General features: G+C 41.7%; 1 long non-coding RNA gene across 1 annotated transcript in view; it reads right to left on the bottom strand.

Annotated features, from left to right (window-relative positions):
- The window catches only part of LOC149978078 (uncharacterized), a 39354-nt gene that overhangs the window by 10268 nt on the left and 2840 nt on the right, over positions 1-26246 (bottom strand). Inside the window, exon 2 of the long non-coding RNA XR_016486727.1 lies at positions 177-290. This is a non-coding gene — a long non-coding RNA (uncharacterized LOC149978078). The remainder of the gene's footprint in view (positions 1-176; positions 291-26246) is intronic.

The following is a 26246-nucleotide window of genomic DNA, read 5'->3' as shown; positions in this document are numbered from 1 at the left end:
CAGAGGCTGTTTTTCAACAGTTGGACTGTAGATGCTATATGGCAAGTGACGCGGGGTGTGCAGAGCAGGAGAATGGCTTTTCCATGTGTGTGTGCGTGTGCGTGTTGGGCACTGTCTGGCGAGAGTGGAGTGGAGCCAGGAAAGGGGGAAACAGCATTTCTGTATGTGTAGCTAACCTTCTGCCTCTCTCGGAACACCTCATCTGAAAGGGTCGTTCATCACTCTGTAGTTGCCCAAAACGTTTTCCCTGTCCTCCATTCTCCCACTCTTCAGCCAGTGGATGTATTCCTCTGATTAATGTGGAGAGAGAGAGAGGAAGGGAGAGAGGGAGAAAGAGAGAGTGAGAGACCAGCTCCTCAGCAATCACATTAACTTTAATGAATACACAGATCACCCAGCTACACTCCAGTGCCACTTCTGTATTGGCGCTGGCAGTAGTGTTGGTCCATCTTTAATCAAACTGTGTGCTTTGGTAGAACAACCATGCCTTTGTATACCACAACAAGTAGAGCTAGTGAGGAGATGGTGGTCACCTAGGGGATTGAACTGCTCCCAGACGTTGACATCAGGTGCACTTTAGATGCTCAATTAAAGGTGAAAAACATTATTTTCCGGACGACAAAAAAACAACCAATTTCCAGATGTTGAAAACACATTTTCTGGACCTTGAAATTACTTATTTTCTGGGCATAAAAAAAGGTTTGTGAGCTTTTAGATGTCTCTTCCACCTGATAGGTGTGGCAGCTGATTAAACAGCATGATCAAGAAGATAATTACACAGGTGCACCTTGTGCTGCGGACCGTAAGAGTTATGTCACACAACACAATGGCACAGATGTCTCACGTTTTGAGGGAGTGTGTAGCAATATCCACCAATGCTGTTGCCAGAGAATTTAATGTTAATTTCCCTACCATAAGGGGGAAATGGTGTTTTCGTATGTGTAGCTATCCTCTTGCCTCTCTCGGACCACATTTAGAGAGTGACAGGTCCTCCTCATTTCGCTACATCCGTGTATGTGACAAATAAAATTTGATTTGCCCATAACGTTTTCCCAGTCCTCTATTCTCCCACTCTTCAGCCAGTGGATGTATTCCTCTGATTAATGTGGAGAGAGAGAGGAAGGGAGAGATGGAGAAAGAGAGAGTGAGAGACCAGCTCCTCAGCAATCACATTAACTTCAATGAATACACAGATCACCCAGCTACACTCCAGTGCCACTTCTGTATTGGAGCTGGCAGTAGTGTTGGTCCATCTTTAATCAAACTGTGTGCTTTGGTAGAACAACCATCACCTGCCTTTGCATACCACTACAAGTAGAGCTAGTGAGGAGATGGTGGTCACCTAGGGGATTGAACTGCTCCCAGTAAGCAAATTGACGTCTAGATCTATTTTCCAGACGTTGACATCAGGTGCACTTTAGATGCTCAATGAAGTTAAGTCACACAACACAATGCCATAGATCTCTCAAGTTTTGAGGGAGTGTGCAGCAATTTACACCAGAGCAGGTGTCAGAGAATGTAATGTTTATTTCCCTACTGTAAAACACCTCCCAGGCCCACCCATGGTTGCACCCCTGCTCAGGCATGCAAAATCCATAGATTATGGCCTAATGAATTTCTTTCAATTTATTGATTTCATTATATGAACTATGTTTATATTTTTGCTCAGTATAGACACAATATGTCTAGATAGACTATGTTCAATATAGTCCACCCTACAGCATAAACCAAAAGATCAGTTCAACTACAACAACATTCTCAGTTATGGTTACATATCATTTTTTTGTTGAGATATGACTGTGATATGTTGTTGTTAATCTATTTTAGCTATGGATAACAGCACCTGATGAATAACCAATAATAACTGCCTCCTAACACGTACACATTTGGTCAGTGCAGACCAGATCCAAATATGAACTATTCATAAGTATTTAGAATATTTTTCACAAGATTGAAAATCACAGTACATTACGACACAATTTAGTACAGTAGAGCACAGTAGAGTACAGTACGGAATGGTAAATTACAGGACAGGGCCCGGTTGCATAAAACACCTTAAGTAAATTTTCCACTTATCTTTTCCCTGAAAGTTTCCTTAATTTCTTTGGGATAGGGGGCGGTAATTTGACGTCCGGATGAAAAGCGTGCCCAGAGTAAACTGCCTGCTACTCAGGCCAAGAAGCTAGGATGTGTAAATAATTGGTAGATTTGGATAGAAAACACTCTAAAGGTTCTACGACTGTTAATTAACATAATGTCTGTGAGTATAAAATAACTGAAATGGCAGGCGAAACCCGAGGACAAACCATTAATAAAAAAGGAAATTCATCCTACCACTGATTTCAATGGCTGGCACTTTTATAATCGGGCGAAATCGTGCCCAATTGCAGTTCCTAGGGCTTCCACTAGATGTCAACAGTCTTTAGAAAGAGTTTCAGGCTGGTTTTTAGGAAAAATGAGCCAGAAATTGTAGTTTTTCTAGGTGGCTCCCATTTTGGCTGAAGTGTTTCCAAGCGTGTGAATGAGAGCAATTTCTTTGGTATTTTTCTCCGATAAAGACAATAATGATTGTCTTTGATCGTTTATTTGCGTATTAGGGTACCTAAGGTTTGATTTTAAACGTTGATTGACTTGTTTGGATAAGTTTATTGGTAATGTTTGGGATTCATTTTGTCTGCATTTTGAAGGACGTAATCCGAGTGGATTATTGACTGAAACGCGCCAGCTAAACTGAGTTTTTATGGATATAAAGAAGGAGTGGAATGGAATGAAAGGACCATTTGTAATGTAACTGGGACCTTTTGGAGTGCCAACAGAAGCAGATCTTCAAAGGTAAGGCATATATTATATCACTACTCAGATGTCGTGTCCTTAGATAATCACATGGTTTGCTTTCGCCGTAAAGCCTTTTTGAAACACGACGGCTGGATTAACAACAAGTTAAGCTTTATTTTGATGCATTGCACTTGTGATCTCGGAAGTTGTCGAAATGAGATACTAGCGTCCAACTGATCAGCAAGAAGTTAAACCCCTCAAGTGTTGCTTTAGCAGTATGATTAGGGTCATTGTCCTGCTGGAAGGTGAACCTCTGTCCTAGTCTCAAATCTCTGGAAGACCAGAATTTGCCTGTATTTAGAGCCAATCATCATTCCTTCAATTCTGAGTGGTTTCCCAGTCCCTGCTGATGAAAAACATCCCCACAGCATGATGCTGCCATTGTGGGGAGGGTGTTCTCGGGGTGATAAGAGGTGTTGGATTTGCGCCAGACATAGCGTTTTCCTTGATGGCCAAAAAGCTCAATTTTAGTATCATCTGACCAGAGTACCTTCTACCCTATGTTTGGGGAGTCTCTCACATGCCTTTTGGCAAACACCAAATGTCCAATCTACTCATTATCTCAGCCAATCATGACTAGCGGGAAGTTTGCTCGCTTTTTCTGTGGCTAAACCAACAAGGCTCATAAATTAACAATTTTATGCAGATTTACAGGTGCCATGAAAGTTCACATGTTCAAGAAGACATTTCTGACAAAAAAAACAGACATTGATAAAAAATATATGTTTTATGTTCAAACAGCTCTCCTGTGAAGTCATGACTTGCGACATTCGCCTAGTTTCCTGAATCGGGTCACATATGCATTCCTTTTGATGGATGAGGGCAGTGTGTATTGCAATGGCGATTGTGTCGTCTGTGGATCTGTCAGGCAGTATGCAAATTAGAGAGAGTTTATGAGAGTGTGAGAGTGTATCATGGAGGGAGGAGGTGATGTGGTCTTTGTCTAGCCTCTCGTAGCACTTAATGAAGACGGTTGTGAGTGCTACGTGTCCGTAATCCTTCAGTTCAGTTAAATTATATATACAAAATGGTGTGAACACATTTTCAAATTAGTGGATTGGCTATTTCAGCCATATACAATCGAGCACACCGCCATGAAATCTTCATAGACAAACATTGGCAGTAGAATGCCCTTACTGAAGAGCTCAGTGACTTTCAACATCATAGGATGCCACCTTTCCAACAATTGTTGGTCAAATTTTTGACCTGCTTGAGCTTCCCCAGTTAACTGTAAGTGCTGTTATTGTGAAGTGGAAACGTTTAGGCCACACAAGCTCACAGAACGGGTCCACCGAGTGCTGTCTGTCCTCGGTTGCAACACTCACTACCGAGTTCCAAACTGCCTTTGCAAGCAACTTTAGCAAAATAACTGTTCGTCGGGAGCTTCATGAAATGGGTTGCGATGGCCGAGTAGCTGCACACAAGCCTAAGATCATCATATGCAATGCCAAGCGTCAGACCGGAGTGGTGTAACATGCTGACCAGACCGGACACGTCGCTTTCGCGAGCGTCGCAAAATAAATGTAGAAATCCATGTTATTCAAATAATGCACACACACAATGCATGCGCACGCCAACGAGCGTCTGGGAAGCCAAGGGCTAAAATAGAAGTCATTCCGCGGATCGCACTGAAAGTCCTGCCTCTCCCATCTCCCATGGTTTATAGAAGCAGGTACCCACGTGCCATCTCCTCATTGGTTATACCCACGTGGGTGATTGAAAGACGAACTTTGTTGCCTGTTGTTGTGGTAATACAATGAAAGTTTAGATGCGATCACCATATAAGTTCAAAGATGAAAAAGCCTGTAAGGAGGAGAGATGACTAGAAACGATTCAGTTGGCCGTTTTATGTGTGGATTAATTGTCGGAGTAGAGGTCCTTGTTCATTTCAGGTAAAATAACAACTCAATGTTTATTTCCCAGGACAAATGATCTAGCAACAGCAAGCTAGCTAAATAGGACAAATTAATTTTAGCTAGCAAGTGCAAGCCAACTAGCTAAATTGCCATACATGTTTAATGCTTTTCGACCTGTCCCCAAATTAATGTCATTGGTTCAGAGTTTGTTTTGATATTTTAACCTGCGTGTTTTGATCGCGTTTGGTGTGGCGGGGCAAAATAAATGTATGCACAATGGCACACGCGCGCAGCCGGTTTGGGTTCCATGTAAAGCTCGCCACCATTGGACTCTGGAGCAGTGGAAACGCATTCTCTGGGGTGATGAATCATGCTTGACCATGTGGCAGTCCGTCGGACGAATTTGGCTTGACCTCTTAGTTCCAGTGAAGGAAATTCTTAGTTACAGCATACAACGACATTCTAAGATGACTCTGTGCAATAGTTTGGAGAAGGCCCTTTCATGTTTCAGCATGACAATGCCCCAGTGCACAAAGCAAGGTCCATGGAGAAATGGTTTGTTGAGATCGGTGATGAAGAACTTGACTGGCCTGCACAGAGCCATGAAATCAACCCCATTGAATACCTTTGAGATGAACTGGAACGGCGACTGCGAGCCAGACCTAATCGTCCAACATCACTGCCCGACCTCACTATTGCTCTTGTGGCTAAATTGAAGCAAGTCCTTGCAGCAAAGTTTGAACATCTAGTGGAAAGCCTTCCCATAAAAGTGGAGGCTGTTATAGCAGCAGTATGGGGGGTGGGGGGATCCATATTATTGTCCATGATTTTGGAATGAGATGTCAACAAACAGGTGTCACATACATTTGGTTATGTGGTGTACTTTCAATTTCTTGGGGGACATCTTGAAGCAGGTGGGGATAATGGCTTGTGAAAGCGAGGGATTAAAAACGTCTGGAAACACATCAGCTAGCTTGTCTGCACATGCTCCGAGGGCACGGTTAGGGATACTGTCTAGGCCGGCAGCCATAAAAGGGTTAACACGTTTAAATTACTTGAATACATCCTCCATGGACACCGTAAGCAAGTAGCCATCATTGTCTTCAGGGGCTTTCCTCGGCAGCTCAGAGCTGTTATGCTTGAAGTGTGAGAAAAAAGTGTTTAGCCTGTCCGTTAGGCGGCTTTTGTGTCTGCGATGTGACTGTCTTTTTTTTAAATCAGTGATTGTTAGAGGTCTCTGCCACTTATGCCAAGAGTGAATTTCAGCGAGTTGGACAGTCAATGCGTTGATAGTAATTCGGGAGCACAGCCCTCAAATTACTTATGTTAAAGTCCCCTGCAACAATGAATCTGCCGAGTAGCAGGACGTTTAATTTGGGCATGCTTTTCATCCAAAATTGCGAATACTGCCCCCTACCCTAGAGAGGTTGAGGAGAAGTCTATCTTTAATTATGTGAATAACATTTGTATCTTTTATCAATGTTTATTATGAATATTTCTGCAAAATCACTGTATGTTTTGGAATCAAAACATTACTGCTGTAACGGGGTTCTTCCGTCGAAGGAGAGGCGGACCAATACGCAGCGTGGTTGAAGTTCATGGTTTTTTAATAAGAAAAAACTATACTTGAACAAACTACAAAACAATAAATGTGAAAACCCGAAACCAGTCCCGTGTGGTACAAACACTGACACAGGAGACAATCACCCACAAAACCCAACACCAAACAGGCTACCTAAATATGGTTCCCAATCAGAGACAATGACTAACACCTGCCTCTGATTGAGAACCATATCAGGCCAAACACAGAAACAGACAAACTAGACACACAACATAGAATGCCCACTCAGATCACACCCTGACCAAACAAAACATAGAAACATACAAAGCAAACTATGGTCAGGGTGTGACAACTGCATGTAACGCGCCAATTTAAACTGAAATTTTTGGATATAAATATGCACATTATCGAACAAAACATACATGTATTGTGCAACATGATGTCCTATGAGTGGCATCTGATGAAGATCATCAAAGGTTAGTGATTCGTTTTATCTACATTTCTGCTTTTTGTGACTCCTATCTTTGGCTGGAAAAATGGCGGTGTGTTTTATTGACTTAGCTATGACCTAACATAATCATATGTTGTGCTTTTGCTGTAAAGCATTTTTGAAATTGGACATGATGGGTAGATTAACAATATGTTTATCTTTCATTTGCTGTATTGGACTTGTTAATGTGTGAAAGTTACATATTTCAAAAAAATATTTTTTAATTTCGCGCACTGCCTTTTCAGCGGAATGTTGTCGAGGGGTTCCGCTAGTGGAACGCCTGCGCTAGAAAGGTTAAAAGGTTATTTACCACCTTCACAAGTGCAGTCTCAGTGCTATGATGGGGTCTAAAACCAGACTGAAGCATTTCAACACTTTGGCCCCTGAAGGGTGCGTGCTAAGACCCCTTCTGTACTCCCTGTTCACCCAAGACAGAGTGGACAAGCACGACTCCAACACCATCAATACGTTTGCTGACAACACAACAGGGGTAGGCCTGATCACCAACAACGATGAGACAGCCTATAAGGAGAAGGTCAGAAACATGGCAGTATGGTGCCAGGACAACAACTTCTCCCTCAATGCGAGCAAGACAAAAAAAAGCTGATTCAAGAGTTTCAAGATCCTTGTTGTCCACATCACCAACAATCTATCATGGTCCAAACACACCAAGACAGTTGTGAATAGGGTACAACAACACACTTTCCCCCTCAAGAGACTTGAAAAATTTGGCATGGGTCCCCAGATCCTGTAGATCAAGTTCTACAGCTATACCTTCGAGAGCATCCTGACCGGTTGCAACTGCTCGGCATCGCTACAGAGGGTATTGTATTTACTATGGATCCCAATTAGCTGCTGCCAAAGCAGGACTTCCTGGGGACTTCCTGGGGTCCAGCAAAATTAAGGCAGTTTATACAATTTTAAAAACATTCACAGATTTCACAACACACTGTGTGCCCTTAGACCCCTACTCCACCACTACCACATATCTACTAAATCCGTGTGTGTGTGTGTGTGTGTGTCTGTGCCAATGTTTGTGTTGCTTCACAGTCCCCACTGTTCCATAAGGTGTATTTTTATCAGTTTAATCTGTATTTTACTGCTTGCATCAGTTGGTCTGGGGGTGATTTGATGTGATGTGGAATAGAGTTCCATGTAGTCACTGCTCTGTGTAGTACTGTGTGCCTCCCATAGTCTGTTCTAGACTTGGGGACTGTGAAGAGGCCTCTTGTGGCATGTCTTGTGGGGTATTAATGGGTGTCCAAGCTGTGTGCCAGTAGTTAAGACAGACAGCTAGGTGCATTCAACATGTCAATACCTCTCATAAATAAAAGTAGTGATGAAGTCAATCTCTCCTCCACTTTCAGCCAGGAGAGATTGACATGCGTATTATTAATATTAGCTCCCGGTGTACATCCGAGGACCAGCCATGCTGCCCTGTTCTGAGCCAATTGCAATTGTATTTTGCTTCCTGACATCCAGGACCTATACACTAGGCGGTGACAGAGGAAGGCCCAAAAATTGTCAAAGACTCCAGTCACCCAAGTCATAGTCTGTTTTCTCTGCTAACGCACAGCAAGCGGTACCGGAGCGCCAAGTCTAGGACCAAAAGGCTCCTTAACAACTTCTTCCCCTATGCTATAAGACTGCTGAACAATTAATTAAATGGCCACCCGGACTATTTACATTGAACCCCCCCCCCCCCCCACCCCCTTTTGTTTTTACACTGCTGCTATGCTACTCGCTATTTATTATGTAAGCATAGTCACTTCACAAATTACCTCAACTAACCTGTACCCCCACACATTGACTCTGTACCGGTAACCTCGCTATTGTTATGTAATTTTCTTGTTACTTTTTGATTTGATTAGATTTTTTTACTTTAGTTTATTTAGTAAATATTTGAACTGCATTATTGGTTAAGGGCTTGTAAGTAAGCATTTCACGGTAAGGTTTACACCTGTTGTATTCGGCGCATGTGACATAACATTTGATTTGATTTAAATTAGTTTGACACCCCTTGTGTAGGCAATCATAGCCTTTTACACTGCTGAGAACAGAGGCCCTGGGCTCTCCTGTCGTCTTCTCCTCTATTCCTCCCATTGTCCTCCCCCTCCCTTCCTCTCCACTTTCATCCCCTTAGACCAACCACTCCTCTCCTCCTCTTCTATCCTCCCCTCTTCTCTCTTCTCCTTAGACAGACCACTCCCCTCTCTACATGTGAGAATGCGTGACACATTCTCTCCCCTCTCCTGTAATTGGTCTGGTAAACGGGCTGGGCCCCAGCCAACGCCAACAGCCCAGAGATTGATGCCCACCGGCTGTCTCAAGGAGCCAATGGGAGAAGCCAGGAGATTCACGCATCGTGCCTCAGGATGTGACAAAACCACTCCTAGGCAGGAAGGATCCTGGACCGAACCAGTGTGTGGGTGGGTGGGGATGGAGCGTGCATGTGTTTGTGTGGATAGGACAAGAGGCAGGGGGAGAATACAAAATGGTTGGCCTGGAGAATCTGATCAAACTCTCTATCTCTCCCTCCCTACCTTTAAATGACTCTGAGATCTTCGCCTCCCGTTGGAGTCTATTCCAAACACTCTCTCTCCCACCCATGCTGCTGGCCATTTCGCCAAGGCCAGAGGTTCAGAGTCCAGAATATGTTGTAGGCTTGAATATGGTAGAGCAGAGCAGACACATAGGTCAAGGGTCGAGGGACTCTACGGGAAGGGTCTCTGCTGGTCCATCACACAGGGTTATATAGAGAGGAGCCATAGCTGAGTGAGAAATAGGAGGACGGACTCATTGTTGCTCAGCCTTTACAATGATTCCATCCTCCGATTAAAAGTGCCTTATAGAGGCAGCATGCTGACCTAAAGCATGACAGGAGAAAACATTACTCTGACAATGATGCACCTTAGCGGGGGAGCACTTTGTCATTTGAAAGCAAGTGTCATTTTGGCAGCGGAAACATTTTGTGAATTTTAGTGGGGAGTGCAAATTAGCATTATTTGCCTTTTCTAAAGAGATGAAATGTTGTGAGGCTAGGAGGAGCTAAATGGGAATATAAATGTGTCAAAGCACACTGGCACCTAGATGTTGGAAACATTTCATGGAAAATAAATTAAACTTCCATGCAGCTCATAAATGAAAATATGTTTGACTCCTCTGACATTGAAAGAGCTGTGCCTGGCAAATGTAAAAAATATTAGCACACATATGCAAAGAATATTATTTTTGAGTACAACTTTTTCTTCAAATCTAATCAAATGTTTTGTCACATCACTGACTACAACAGGTAGACCTTACAGTAAAATGCTTACTTACAAGCCGTTAACCAACAATGCAGTTAAGAAAAAATAAATAAATAAAAGTAACAAATAATTGAAGAGCAGCAGTAAAATAACAATAATGAGTCTTTATACTGAGGGTACCGGTACAGAGTCAATGTGCGGGGGCACCGGTTAGTCGAGGTAATATGTACATGTAGGTAGAGTTATTAAAGTCACTTTGCATAGATAATAAACACAGAGTAGCAGCAGCGTAAGCCATTTGATTAGATGTTTAGGAGTCTTATGGCTTGGGGATAGAAGCTGTTTAGACGCCTCTTGGACCGAGACTTGGAGTTCCGGTACAGCTTGCCGTGCGGTAGCAGAGAGAACAGTCTATGGATAGGGTGGCTGGAGTCTTTGACAATTGTTAGGGCCTTCCTCTGACACCGCCTGGTATAGAGGTCCTGGATGTCAAGACGTTTGGCCCCAGTGATGTAGTGCCTTGCTGTCGGAGGCCAAGCAGTTGCCATACCAGGCAGTGATGCAACCAGTCAGGTACAATCTTTTGAGGCTCTAAGGACACATGCCAAATCTTTTCAGTCTCCTCAGGGGGAATAGGTTTTTCCCTCTTCACGACTGTCTTGGTGTGCTTGGACCATGTTAGTTTGTTGGTGATGTGGACACCAAGGAACATGAAACTCTCAACCTGTTCCACTACAGCCCCATCGATGAGAATGGGGTGTGCTCGGTCCTCCTTTTCCTGTAGTCCACAATCATCTCCTTTGTCTTGATAACGTTGACGGAGAGGTTTTTGTCCTGGCACCACACGGCCAGCTCTCTGAACTTCCCCTATAGGCTTGCTCGTCGTTGTCGTGATCAGGCCCTACACCGTTGTGTCATCTGCAAACTTAATGATGGTGTTGGAGTTGTGCATGGCCATACAGTCATAAGTGAAAAGGGAGTACAGGAGGGGACTGAGCATGCACAATGGTGTAGAGAACATAACCCGGGACGACGCCCTGCTGGGCTGCCCACTGAGCAGAGCTATAGAAACTTTCTTTAGAGCTATTCACAAAGGCCTGAGGCATATACATATGTGTGTGTGTGTGTGTGTGTGTGTGTGTGTGTGTGTGTGTGTGTGTGTGTGTGTGTGTGTGTGTGTGTGTGTGTGTGTGTGTGTGTGTGTGTGTGTGTGCGTGTGCGTGTGTGTGTGGGCGCACACACACACACATACACTACGTTCAAAAGTTTGGGGTCACTTAGAAGTGTCTTTGTTTTGCATGAAATCATACATGAAATTAGTTTCAAAAGGAATAGGAAATCTAGTCAAGATGTTGACAAGATAATAAATAATGATTTTTATTTAAATAATACATTTGTCCTTCAAACTTTGCTTTCGTCAACGAATCTTCCATTTGCAGCCTTTCGGATCTTTGGCATTCTAGTTGTCAATTTGTTAAAATAATCTGAAGAGATTTCACCCCATGCTTCCTGAAGCACTTCCCACAAGTTGGAGTGGCTTGATGGGCACCTCTTACATACCATAGGGTCAAGCTGCTCCCACAACAGCTCAAAAGGGTTGAGATCCAGTGACTGTGCTAGCCACTCCATTACATACAGAGCACCAGCTGACTGCTTCTTCCCTAGTTAGTTATTACATAGTATGTAGCTGTGCTTTGGGTCATTAACCTGTTGTAGGAAGAAATTGGCTCCATTTAAGCGTCATCCACAGGGTATGGCGTTGCAAAATGGAGGGATATGGATCTTGAAGGAGGAAGGCTTTTACCTTGTAAACATCTCCCCCTTTACCACCACCAAAGCACCCCCAGACCATCACATTGCCTCCACCATGCTTGACAGATGGCGTCAAGCACTCCTCCAGCATAATGTTTTTCTGCGTCTCGCCAATGTTCTTCTTTGTGATCCGAAAACCTCAAACTTAGATTTGTCTGTCTATTTAACTTTTTTCCCAATCTTCCTCTGTCCAGTGTCTGTTTGCACATCTTAATCTTTTATTTTTATTTGCCAGTCTGAGTTATGGCTTTTTCTTTGCAACTCTGCCTAGGCCAGCATCCTGGAGTCGCCTCTTCACTGTTGACGTTGAGACTGGTGTTTTGCGGTTACTATTTAATAAAGCTGCCAATTGAGGATTTGTGAGGCGTCTGTTTCTCAAACTAGACACTCAAATGTACTTGTCCTCTTGCTCAGTTGTGCACTGGGGCCTCCCAGTTTGCCCAGTTCTGTGAAGGGAGAAGTAAACGGCTTTGTACCAGATCTTCAGTTTCTTGGAAATTTCTCGCATGGAATAGCCTTCATTTCTCAGAACAATAATAGACTGACGAGTTACAGAGGAAAGTTCTTTGTTTCTGACCATTTTGAGACTTTAATCAAACCCACAAATGCTGATGCTCCATATACTCAACTAGTATAAAGAAGGCCAGTTTTATTGCTTCTTTAATCAGAACAACAGTTTTCAGCTGTGCTAACATAATTGCAAAAGGGTTTTATAATGATCAATTAGCCTTTTAAAATTATAAACTTGGATTAGCTAACACAACGTGCCATTGGAATACAGGAGTGATGGTTGCTGATAATGGGCCTCTGTATGCCTATGTAGATATTCCATTAACAAATCTGCCGTTTCCAGCTACAATGGTCATTTGCAACATTAACAATGTCTACACTGTATTTCTAATCAATTTGATGTTATTTTAATGACATTTTTTTTTTTTTTTCAAAACACAAATCTCTAAATGACCGAAGTTAGTTTAGTTTAGTTTATGACCGAAAACTTTAGTTTATATACAGTATATATTACAGTTGAAGTCAGAAGTTTACGGTTACTATTTAATAAAGCTGCCAATTGAGGATTTGTGAGGCGTCAACCTACACAGGTTGGAGTCATTAAAACTCGTTTTTCAACCACTCCACAAATGACTTGTTAACAAACTTTTTTTTTTACCGTTATTTAACTAGGCAAGTCAATTAAGAACAAATTCTTATTTTCAATGACAGCCTAGGAACAGTGGGTTAACACCTGTTCAGGGGCAGAACGACAGATTTGTACCAAGCTCGGGGGTTTGAACTCGCAACCTTCCGGTTACTAGTCCAACGCTCTAACCACTAGGCTACCCTGCCGCCCCTGACGTTGACCACAGAGTCTGTGTCGTGGTAAAGAACCCGCCTCTGAAGCTGATCCATGAGGGAGTATCATTCAAGTCGGCCATAGGCCGTGGTAAATGCTGCAAGAAACACATTTACATTAACCGGGGGTAGAACCCACTTCTTGTTGCGCCTCCATTGCACCAGGGCAATGTCTTGACTCAAAAAAACAAATTCCCAAAATTCTTCGGGGTCTTTAACTTTTTATGGCTGCAGGGGCAGTATTGACTAGCTTGGATGAAAGGTGCGCATATCAAATGGCCTGCTCCTCAGTCATAGTTGCTAATATTTGCATATTATTATTAGTATTGGATAGAAAACACTGAAGTTTCTAAAACTGTTTGAATTATGTCTGTGAGTATAACAGAACTCATATAGCAGGCAAAAACCTGAGAAATTCCACTTCCTGTTTTTTTCTGGAGGTGGCAGATTTTCAACTAAGGTCTCATTGAAATTACAGCGAGATATGGATGAGTTTTCACTTCCTACATCTTCCACTAGATGTCAGCAGTCAATAGAACTTTGTCTGATGACTCTAATGTGAAGGGGGGTCGATTGACACAGGAAATAGTCACCACAGCCATGAGTGGACCATGCTTTCACCAGGCACGTTCACAGGGGAAGGACTTGCGTTCCACCGCTCATCTGAAGTAATTCTAATTCTCCGGTTGGAACGTTATTCAAGATATATTTAAACAACATTCTAAAGCTTGATTCAGTATGTTCGTTTGACATGTTTCTACTGACTGTTACGGAACATTTGGACATTTCGTCACGTTATAGTCAACGCGATTTGTGACTTTGGAATTGTTTACCAAACGTGCTAACCAAAGTAGCTAATTGGACATAAATAACAGACATTTCCGAACAAATCAAGCATTTATTGTGGACCTGGGATTTCTAGGACTGCATTCTGATGAAGTTCATCAAAGGTAAGGAAACATTTATCATGTATTTTCTGGATTCTGTTGACTCCAACATGGAGGCTAATTTGGCTACTGTTCTGAGCGCCGTCTCAAATTATTGCATGGGTTTCTTTTTCCGTAAACCTTTTTGAAATCTGACACAGCGGTTGCATTAAGGAGAGGTATATCTATAATTCCATGTGTATAACTTGTATTATCATCTACATTTATGATGAGTATTTCTGTTGAAACGATGTGGCTATGCAAAATCACTTGATGTTTTTGGAACTAGTGAATCTAACGTGTCAATGTAAACTCAGATTTTTTTATATAAATATGAACTTTATCAAACAAAACATGCATGCATTGTGTAACATGAAGTCCTATGAGTGTCATTTGATGAAGATAATTCAAGGTTGGTGATTAATCTTATCTTTATTCATGCTTTTTGTGAATGCTATATTTTGCTGGAAAATGGCTGTGCTTATTGTGGTTTGGTGGAGACCTAACATAATCGTTTGTAGTGCTTTCGCTGAAAAGCCTATTTGAAATCGGACACTTTGGTGGGATTAACAACGAGAATAGCTCTAAAATGATTTGTGGTAGTCTTGCATGTACCTTTCTTTGCTCTCTTGATCTGTGACCGATGCAGGATAGCCTGAAGCCATTTGCTTGCATCTCAAGAAGGTCTTGATGTACTCTGTTCCGCTAACGGAACCCCCCCCCCCAACATTCCACTGAAAATGCAGCGCTAGAAATTCAAAAATATTTTTTAGAAATATTTAACTTTCACACATTAACAAGTCCAATACAGCAAATGAAAGATAAACATCTTGTTAATCTACCCATCGTGTCCGATTTTAAAAGGTTTTACAGCGAAAACACAACATATATTTGTTAAATCAAAACCAAATCCAAAAAAACACACAGCCATTTTTCTCAGCCAAAGATAGAGTCATAAAAGCAGAATTAGAGATAAAAGTAATCACTAACCTTTGATAGTCTTCATCAGATGACAGTCATAGGACATGTTACACAATACATTTATGTTTTGTTCGATAATATGCATATGTAAATCCATAAAACTCGGTTTACATTGGCGCATGTTCAGAAATGCCTCCAAATTATCCGGAGTAATTACAATGAGCCACGTCATATAACAGAAATAGTCATCATAAACTTTGACGAAAGATACATGTTTTACATTTAATTAAAGATACACTGGTTCTTAATGCAACCGATGTGTCCGATTTTTTTAAAACTTTTCGAAAAAAGCATACCATACCTTAAGGGAAGATTTTTACATTTGCCATATGGTTAGTGAGAAAGTCCACATTGCAAACGTCCGCCAACTTTTCTAAAATTCGCGGACGGCGTCGGGCCGTGCAGCAGGGGCGGATCTTCCAGGAAGTCATCAAATGAACTCTCTCGGACATTCGGTTTCCATTTTATACAATTTTCACATTTTGGTAATTTTTCCACTCTACCGGTAAACCCCACAAGAGGGCGAATGGAATCATATTGAAATGTACAAAACATCACCAATCACGAAGTTGTCTTATCTCCTAAACGGAAAAGATTTCGAAGACGAAACTTGGTGAGCATAGGTTTGGCATAATGGGCAGTTGGCCCCGAACAAGATGGCCTCTAGGCGTCAACGGTTTTTGACTTATGGCCATTGTTCTGGGATTTAAGGTCAAAAATTAAAATAGAGCATTAATTTTTCCGCTTCACGTAAAAGTAAATGAACCTACGGTGTAAAAAAAAAGAACCAGCCATTTATCTCTAGTCATTTAAGAGAAATCGTACAATGTCAAATTGGTGATGTTCAGAAATAGGTGTTTGTTTTTTAAAGTTACAGATCCAGTTGCAGCGTGTTCATGCAAATCTTTTTAAAGTGTGCTTCGGAGCTCTGCGAGATTTCTGTGATTTTCTGTGATTTTCTGAAATAACACACACTCACTAAACCCTCCGTAAATAAGACAGTTCTTAACGTAAAGACTTACAACTCAAAATTCTATAAGTTCCTACCCTAAGGAGGATATGTGTTCACTTTCAGCTTCCTGTGTAAACCGGAAGTACCTTAAAATGGTGTCATAGATGATGTTTTGAAGGGTTAAAAAGGTCTGATCTTTTCAAAACTTCATGTGTTATTAGGCAACCCTCATGACCTGTAAATCAGTAATTTCTCCCAACAGATGTCAAAGAAAAGCTCTCACACACACACACGCACACACACACACACACACACACACACACACACACACACACACACACACACACACACACACACACACACACACACACAGCAAGGATGGAGTGACAAAGTGCGGTGCTTAAAGACACTCAGAGCCTGCAATGGTATCACCATCACCTCTAGGCTGTGCAGAGTTCAACGAGATGCCCGCTTGAATGTAGCTCGGTCGGTCTAAGCGCAGCGACCATGAGAAAAAGTAGGCCCATAATGAAGCCTGGGCCTAATTTTCATTTGCTTTTGGGTGACAGTGGGAGAACCTTTAGGGTGGGAAGCACAATTTGACCTGAGGAACGTTCCTGAGGTCCTCCCGATCTGTGCAAGCCTAACCTTGACCATGTGGCATTAACCCTTAACAGTAAAACAGGGTTTTTTGATCTCACAGATTACAATGACATCTCTCCCCATAGGAATGCATTGCCTGCTCCCCTAAATTCAACCTAGAGCCTATGTGGGTTAATAATGCCTTATGAACCTGTCTTCAATGACAATCCATCAGGCAACTATGAGGTCTATGTGTGATTAGGCAATCCCCATGAAATGTAAATCAGTAATGTCTCCCATAAATTTTCAAATAAAAAAAATCACACACACACAGCTAGGAGAGAGGGACACAGTAGTGCGTAGAGACAGACAGTGCCTTCAATAGTTACCTTTGTTTGAACTAAAAAAGAACGGACAGACCTAGAGTTCTGAAACTTTAGAAACCTGTTCTAGACCTCGGGTTGATAGTGCGTGGTGTGTTACATGGCTCTAGAAGGTTCTCGGACCGAGAAACAGCCTCGTACATTTGCAATGACTTCAATTAATTGTGTCTAGTCGCAAGACTAGGAGCATTGAAACCGACTCGGCCCATAGAGACAAACCCCAACGTTTCTGTCCGATAGCTCATTAAAGGACCCCGTAGCAAGAAATGGAAAAAGGTGGAATTTCAGCACCAATTAAGGTCTTATCGGGCACCGAATGACCTATCGAGCCGAAACTCGGGATTCGGGGTTGCCTCACATAGGTCTAAACATAATGTCAGAACTGAACCCGCAGCTAGAACGTAAGTACATGTTTTACATTTTACTATGTTTTAAACTGAAGGCGCTGTGAATTATGTGCCTGCTCTGAAATAGGTGATAGTTGGCTTCTAAGCGAGTTGGAAAAATTGGGTTTGGTGTCAGATGGTATCAGTTTGGTGTCAGAATGACATCTAACTGACTTATGGACACTGACTTGCTAGTTGACTTTTGTACATTTGCAATGTGTTTAAACAGTGAGGTACCATCACCAAAGTGACATTCTGAAATCAACCCCAATGAGCGATGGAGAGGAACCAGAATCACTGCCCAGCCATCCCGAGTTCATCAGGCCAGTCAATTTAGTATTTCTGCAGTATTTTTGAGCATGACAAATTCGTGATGGTAAATGCCCATTGAAACATATTGCAAATGGACAGTGCATTTGCAATTTGATTCAACAGTGAAAAAACATCACCAAATGGACATGATGAAATCAACACGAGCGATGGAGAGGAACCACTATCACTGCCCGGCCATCCCAAGTTCATCAGGCCAGTCAATTTTGCATTTCTGCAGTATTTTTGAGCATGACAAATTCGTGATGGTAAATGCCCATTGAAACATATTGCAAATGAACATGCATTTGGGGCAGCAGCGTTGCTTTGATGATGTGCCCGGAATCCTAGTTCCGCAATAAATCGTTGTTTTGTTCGATAATGTCCATTACTAGTGTCCAATTAGCTACTTTTGCTAGCACGTTTAGCTCACATGTCCAAAAGCTGGCGCCGGGCCAGGTGAACTCAGACGAAAACTTCTAAAAGTTATATTCCAGGTCGAATAAACTGGTCAAACTAAGTAGAGAATCAAACTTCAGTATGTTATTGTCATATATCCAATAACCTTCCAACCGGAGCATTTGTTTTTGTCGACAGAGTAACGGAACACATGATGATAAAATGAGTACTGCGCGTAACCAGGAACTGGCATTTTGCCAGACCAGTGACTCATTCCCCTCCCATCCGGCCCCACATCACACTAGAGGCTTCATTCCACGTTCTACTGACTGTTGACATATAGTGGAAGGCGTAGGATGTGCGAACAGATCCATATCTTACTTGCATGTGAATAGGCGATGAGTTGAAAATCAACCATCCCCAGAATTTCCACTTCCTGTTTGGAAGTTTGCCTGCCCTATGAGTTCTGTTATACTCACAGACATAATTCAAACAGTTTTAGAAACTTCAGTGTTTTCTATCCAATAGTAATAATAATATGCATATATTAGCATCTGGGACAGAGTAGGAGGCAGTTCACTATGGGTACGCAATTCATCCAAAGTGAAAATGCTGCCCCCTATCCCTAATAGGTTAAAAAGAGTGTTTGATTTCCTGGAAAGTTCCACACTTCAAAGATTTTGGCCACACAATACCTCATCTCTAGAGCCTTAGAAAATTCAACTGTGACCCATACCCTGTCAGGACTTTCTTGATCTGAGTGATCACATGGGTTTTGCTGGTTGTTGTTTTCACTGCAGGTGCGACAAAGGGGAAATAAAAGTTTTCCTTGAGGGCCCTTGTAAGGCAACACTGGTATAAACAAACCCCTAGGAGGGTAGACAGTTGCTTTGATCAGACCAAAATAGCTTTGAGGTAAGTCAAAGTCTCGATGAATAATTTCCAGATGCCCCATAGGATAGCATGAGGAACTCATTACATGAGGATAAAGGGATGTAAAATCTACATATCCTATTGTCTCGTCGGGTTGCGCTACATACCGCAATGTCAAAGCATTGGTACGGCCTCCATACAAGGCCTGTCGTGGTTCCAGGGGTTCTGGTGTGTCATAGCTGGAAAGGAAGGCTTGAACATGAGGATCAGACTTTTTGATGGCAGCCCATTCGTGCTCCCACAAAACCTCCACTTTTAACCCGTATGTAGCCTGTTAAAGAGTCAAATTTGTCTTGAAACTCTTGGTACATTTCCCCAAAATTATTTTGGGTTAGGACACACATGGCCTGGGGCACAAAGCAAGATTTACAACCGTGGAAGAAACAACCTTTGTACTCATACACGGTCTCAACCCCGTCAATCTGTGTGTATCCATCTACATGGTAAGAGCCAAACGCCTTCTCCCCCCCGATTCAAAGCATGTTGAATAAAAATGTGTTTATCCTGGGCAAGGTACTCCAACCATTGAATGGACCCACTAGAGTAGGACTTGAAATGGCGTCTGTAGTTGTCAGGCGAGGGGATAGCTATAGATGCTGTAGGTAGAAAGTGTGTACGATAGGTTTTGATCACACCCGTACATTTCGGGGCTGGGATAAGATCCAATATAATGTAGATTCTCCTCAGATGTGAAGAAGTTGGGGAACCAGACTTTCACAGAGTTTTCAAAACCTAAGGCCTCTGGAATTTGAGCCAATCTCATGGGTGAGAAGCTTAAACTGTCAATGTATCTCTTGTTGAAAGTGGGGTCTACAAAACTTTTACTACCTTTAACTGTGACACTGGGTGCCACGCCTTGCTGTATCAAGGGGTTCAGAAGAAGATAAAAGTCATAGGTTCTAGCATTGTGCGCGATAAACGTGAACTTTCTGTACTGGGATTTTCTAAAGTATGTTAGAAAGAGCAGTGCACAATTGGGTCCCTCTGCCGACCACTTTTCACCCTTGAATGTCATGGTAGATCCAAAATAGGCAAATTAACCCCCGATTGCTGATTTGTCTCAAAATCATAGAACACGTATTTCTCTGAATGTTCATCTTCATCCAAGGGCTGAATATAACACTCGTGTGGCACTTCTTGAACCACTTCAGCGTCTCTGCTTTTCAAAGGCCCTTTACAGATTGGACAATGTATGATTCCACACACATGCAGTTTAGGACTATCTATTTTAAGGTTGTAATTGCAATGGCATTTTGGGCATTTCTTGTTAACTTCTTGACGCACCTATCCCGTTAGCGGGATCATTTTCATCAACACCCGCTGAATTGCAGGCCGCCAATTTCAAATTAAATTACTAAACATATTTAATTTTCATGAAATCACAAGTGCAATATAGCAAAACACAGTTTAGCTTGTTGTTAATCCACCTGGCATGTCAGATTTCAATACAGCTTTTCGGCGAAAGCATAACAAGCGTTTATGTAAGAACATCTCTCTCAGTAGACAAAAAATACACCTAGCAGCCAAGTAGATTGGTCACGAAAGTCAGAAAAGCAATCAATTAAATCGCTTACCTTTGATGATCTTCAGATGTTTTCACTCACGAGACTCCCAGTTACACAATAAATGTTCCTTTTGTTCCATAAAGATGAATTTTATATCCAAAATACCTCCATTGTTGTTTGGCGCATTATGTTCAGAAATCCACAGGCACGAGCGGTCACGAAATCGCAGACGAAAATTCCAAATAGTGTCCGTAATGTCCCCAGAAACATATCAAACGTTTTTTATAATCAATCCTCAGGTTGTTTTTAAAATATATAATCGATAATATATTAACCGGGACTGTCGCTTTTTCAATAGGAGAGGGAGAGACAATGGCTGCCCCACTCTGTTGAGCAAGCAAAACTCATGCGAACACCCAGCTATCCACTGACGCAATGTTATCTTTCTCGCTCATTTTTCAAAATAAAAGCCTGAAACTATGTCTAAATACTGTTGACATCTTGAGGAAGCCATAGGAAAATGAATCTTGTTGATATCCCTTTAAATGGAGCGAAGGCAGGCTATGGAACATGGAACTTTCAAAATAGAAGCCACTTCCTGGTTTGATTTTCCTCAGGTTTTCGCCTGCAATATCAGTTCTGTTATACTCACAGACAATATTTTGACAGTTTTTGGAAACTTTAGAGTGTTTTCTATCCTAATCTGACAATATATGCATATTCTAGTTTCTGGACCTGAGAAATAGGCTGTTTCAAATGGGTACGTTTTTTAGCCAAAAACTAAAATCCTGCCCCCTACACTCAAGAAGTTAATGTCACAACTGCTTACAGATTTACAGGCCTTGGGGTGCCATGTTTCAATTTTGTGTTTTCCGTAACAGTAGGCCGGACGACATGTGCGGTGACAATCCTCACAGGGTATCAGGTTTAAGGGTTGCATAGGACAATTTTCATCCAGACATACTGAACAGTTATAACGGCACGAGTGCCTCCCCTTTCGGGTGTAGCCGGTATGGCACGATGTACAGACTTATGGTGCGCCTAAAAACGCTGTGATGTTAGTAATGGCATAGTAATGTTCGTTTTGCACATAAAAGTACAGAACCTGAGGATGAGGTTGGGGGTTGTTTTGGAACTTCAAGAGATTTGCATTAGCTCTACTGTGATTCAAAACCACAATCTTGATATTCAGAAAGTTTTCAAATTTGACTATGTCAGAGAAAGCCACAGCATCCTGTATACCAAGACCCACGGCTGTTTGGAGCTCTCTAGCCTTTTGTAACGCCGCTAGATCAGTACATCCAGGGTTGAGTAAATGGGATAGCCCTATTGCAAAGCATAGCTTATTACCTGGATTGTGAACGTTTATGAGGTAGGCCCTTTTTATTGCTTATGATTTCTGATTGCATTAGGCTATCTAGCTTCCTTCTCTGACCCCCACCACCCTGGGGTTGACGTATTATTTGCACTACAAGCTCGAGGGTCCTATCGGCTATGACGGATACATTTGACTGAACAAGTCGTTCTAGCAGGGCGATAAGTTGTTCAAGATCTGCTTCGCCAATGGGTAAAATAAGAGTTATGCAGGCTATCTCCACAAATTTCCAACTGTAAGACATCACGTGGTTTGTCATAATCTCTTGCCCTGTCTAACAGTTCGTTCAGAGTATCCAATATCATTACGTAAAACACAGCATAGTCAAGATTCTGATTCACCCATGTGAAATTGAAAAACTGTCGAATCTCTGTATTGTTTAATTTATTTCGGTACACAACCCGAACACTTCGATCAATACCGTCTCCCTCCTGATTTATTAGACAATTTTCCAATTCCTCAAAATCGTATTGCGTTTCAGACTCTTCTGACATGGGCGTTAACGGCTGGTTTTGGGGGGTGTGCGAACCCGAAGATGTCAGGCTCTCGTTCATCTGATTAATTAGGGATATGAGGGCTTCGGGAATCTGTGATAACAGATTTTCATCGGGTGTCCCTGACTCGTTCATACGATTAATCATTTCTAGGAGTTCGGCTGGAATCTGTGATAATATGCTTTCATCTATCGGTATTATGTCTGTTACCCCCGCCTCGTTCATATGATTAATAATTTCTAGGAGTTCTGGCGGTATCTTTGATTACAGGCTTTCAATTGTCTCAATTAGATCTGTTGGCTCTGCCATTTGGATAATTAATGATGTGCATTCTTGGGTAATTCTGGAAGGATCCGTGTTACATATATGATTTTAGCGCCTGTATTTGTGTTTTTTAATCGGAGTGCTGGTTAAAACCTGTTAAGGATATGGCAGACATACGCCCCCTTTGGAGAGATTGGGTACCCCTAGTAAACTGGAAAAAAAATCTGTCAAAAATTGCTAATATATGCAAATAAAAATTATTATTGGATAGAAAACACTCTAAAGATTCTAAAACCGTTGGAATTATGTCTGTAAGTATAGCAGAACTCACAGGGCAGGCATTCTTCCAAACTAGTTTTTGTGGCCATGAAAGTTGGAGCAACTTTGACGTCATGGCCCCCACCCTTCCCAACCAGCTATGATTCTGGGGACACTTTCTATCTCTTCCGCTAGATGTCCTCTTTCATTAGAGCTTCAAATCGTTCAAATCCCGCGAGAATTGACCCTATGGGAGTGAAATTAGTGCGTGCCACGAGAGAATAGGCTGTGCGTATGGGCGCGAATTGGTCCCAGCCATTCCTTTGTTTCCAGCACTCAAGAGAAGGGCAGACAATGGCCGATTGAATTGAAGTTTGTTTTGCACGTCTAAAACATCATAAAGCTTGCTTCTGCACTTAGTTTGACCTGTTTAGTCGACATATAATGTGTAATTTTGAAGTTTTGATGCGCAACTTATCCGGACCAGAGGACGTTTTGGGTGCATTTCAGCTGATGTTATTAGCAGTAGCTAATACAAAGACGCAAGACTTGAAACCAAACGATGTATTGGGTAAGTATGAAGCCTTCCAGAACATTCTGAACGAAGACCATCGAAGGTAAGGGAATATTTATGCTTAAATCTGTGTTTCTGTTGACTCCAACATTACGTGGAAATGTAGCTTGGAACTGAGCGCTGTCTCAGCATATGGAATAGTGTGCGATTTCTGTAACGTTAAAAATAAATCTAACACAGCGGTTGCATAAAGAAGCAGTGTATCTTTCTAACTATATGTAGAACATGTATATTTAGTCAAAGTTTATGATGTCTATTTACGTTATCTTGCCGCGCTACATAGATTTCCTGCGGGCATTTTTGAGTAATTTCTGAAGGTGAACTCACTGTAAATGGACATTTATGGATATAAATGGCATATTATTGAAAAAAAAAATATGTACTGTGTAATATGTCATATTACTGTCATCTGATGAAGATTTTCAAAAGGTTAGTGAGCGATTTATTTTTTAATCCTGCGTTTGTTGATTGCATGTTTTGGCTATTGAAATGAGCTGTGTCTGGTGGTGGTTTTACATATATATGTGCTATGTTTTCGCCGTAAAACATTTTAGAAATCTGACTTGCTGGCTAGATGAACAAGATGTTTATCTTTCATTTGAGCTATTGGACTTGTTAATGTGTGGAGGTTAAATATTTTTAAGAATATTTTTGCGTTCCATGCGCCACCGTTTCAGCTGAACGTGGGAGGGTTGATCCCCAATTGGGAACCAATATCGTAGACAGGTTAACATACATGGAATTGTTCTATGCCAGAATGATGAAACCCATTTGTGTGTGTAGCAAAACCCTGGAAAGGGCTGTGAAAAACCTAGCTTGTTCTATTTCAGATCCAGATGTTGCCACCAAAGAATTGGCGGAATCAAGAAGGTTGGCCGCATCCCATAATAGCCGGTCTTCTGCCTCTGACATGTCATTTAAAACGGTGAAATCCTCCGGTTTGGTTGTTTCATTGGGAATGTTCGGTGAGCCGGAATCCTCCGCGTGCTCTAGATGTGTGTGGTCTTCTGTGCCGTTGTACGCCGGGGATGAGTCTGATAGAAAATAAAACATACAAAATAGGTTATTAAATGTAAAAATATGTGAAATACATAAAATGTCAAATACATTTCAGGTATATTACTATATATTAACAATACATAATTAAATTACCTCGACTTGTTTGGCGAGGGCTGTTCTGACGAATAGCGGAAACCGGGGGGGGGGGGGGGGGGGCGTAACTTTTTTCATCAAGCGTTCCCGATTCTGAAGGGCCAGAGCCCTGCAGAGCCTGAAAAAAACATTATTTGACCTTGTTTTAACATATTCAAGCCTACAAAATGTATAAATAATAAACTATGTTTAACTAATAATATATATATATATAATGGCTTCATACGGTGTCCATGGAGGGCCGGCTCGTGAAGCCGCAAGTTCCCTGCCCAGTAGTAGTTTTCAGGAGGGGAGGATTCTGAGCAATGCACTAGAGCCCGTGTTGTGCGTTGCTTGTTTGGGTCTGGAATATGTGGGGAGCGGGTGGAGGTTCCCGGGGGAGAATGGCGGGACGTTTAAATCCTCTGTTCTCAGTGTGTTTGAAAAAACTTTCGTACAGAACGGGAGAATTGCATCTGTGTCATCGGATGTGTCATCTGCTCCGACGAAGTCGTTCAGGGTCCATAAGGAGCCCGTTATCCTTCTTGGCTGTATGTTGGCTGTAAACACAAAAATAGCTTTTAATATATGGTGCACACTTTTTTTTATGTATAAATATTGTTGTTTATGTGATTATTGGACTTAGTGTGATGGGGATTGGCTGCATGCGTTTTGCGTCTGAGAATCCCCATCTAACGCTGTCTGTTCCAGATCATTTAAACCTCTGAGCAGCTGCGTAAATGATGGAGAACCTACAAACGTTAGATAATATTAACAGTTATTTATCCTATATATATTTTTAACTTATAAGAATATGTGCATTGCCCCCCGTTTAAAACACGTATAATTCCTGTTTAATATTACAATAATACCAATAATATTCTAACAATTCCCCGCCTCTAAATCTGAAAATATATTATTTTCACTAACTCACCTTCAGAAAGCGCCATTAGGAGGGATTCACGGATGATCTTTTAACTGTTCGCTCTGATAACTCTTCTGGGCTGTTTGTAGTTGCGCTAAAGCCGTGCGAACAGAGTGGAAAGTATCTGTTTTCCTGAGACTCGTTCCGCGGTCGTGTCCCTAACGAGAGATAGTACGGAATGAGTTTACAGAGCCATGGTGGCATTTTTTCGGGCGATATCCTATATGCCATAAAATGGGCCTGGAGTACCCTGTTACTGTAATTTCATTATTCCAATATGTTTTCATTAATTTAATTCACTTAGTCTATTTTATGAGAATTTGTAAGATTCTTATTTGCATAAAAAAAACAGAGACCAGTCTTATCAAAAATAGATAATACTATTTATTCTGTACAAAATATGACGTCACAGGTTATAAAATATTCTTTCTCCCAACAGTTCAAAAGTTAATTTGAGATAACTTCAGAAGGTTTTTCATCCATCACCCTTCAGCAGACAGTTCCAGCTAATGGAAAACCTAAGAAAACACACAATATCTTATCTGAACGTTACAGTGCTAAGTTGAGTCGGTTCAACCATAGGTTAATTACCCTTTCTGCTTACTTAAAAAAAAACACTTCCAATCTTCTCCAACCTGGCTGGAATGGTATTTATTTTATTTAATTACCCCCTGTTTCAGGCTCCACAATCCCTCACTTATGAATTCATATTGTTAA

The sequence above is a fragment of the Oncorhynchus mykiss genome, chromosome 15 (assembly GCF_057628025.1).
Source record: "Oncorhynchus mykiss isolate SJ-2025 chromosome 15, ASM5762802v1, whole genome shotgun sequence".
Taxonomy (NCBI): Eukaryota; Metazoa; Chordata; class Actinopteri; order Salmoniformes; family Salmonidae; genus Oncorhynchus; species Oncorhynchus mykiss.
This window is presented reverse-complemented; position numbering and strand designations above follow the sequence as displayed.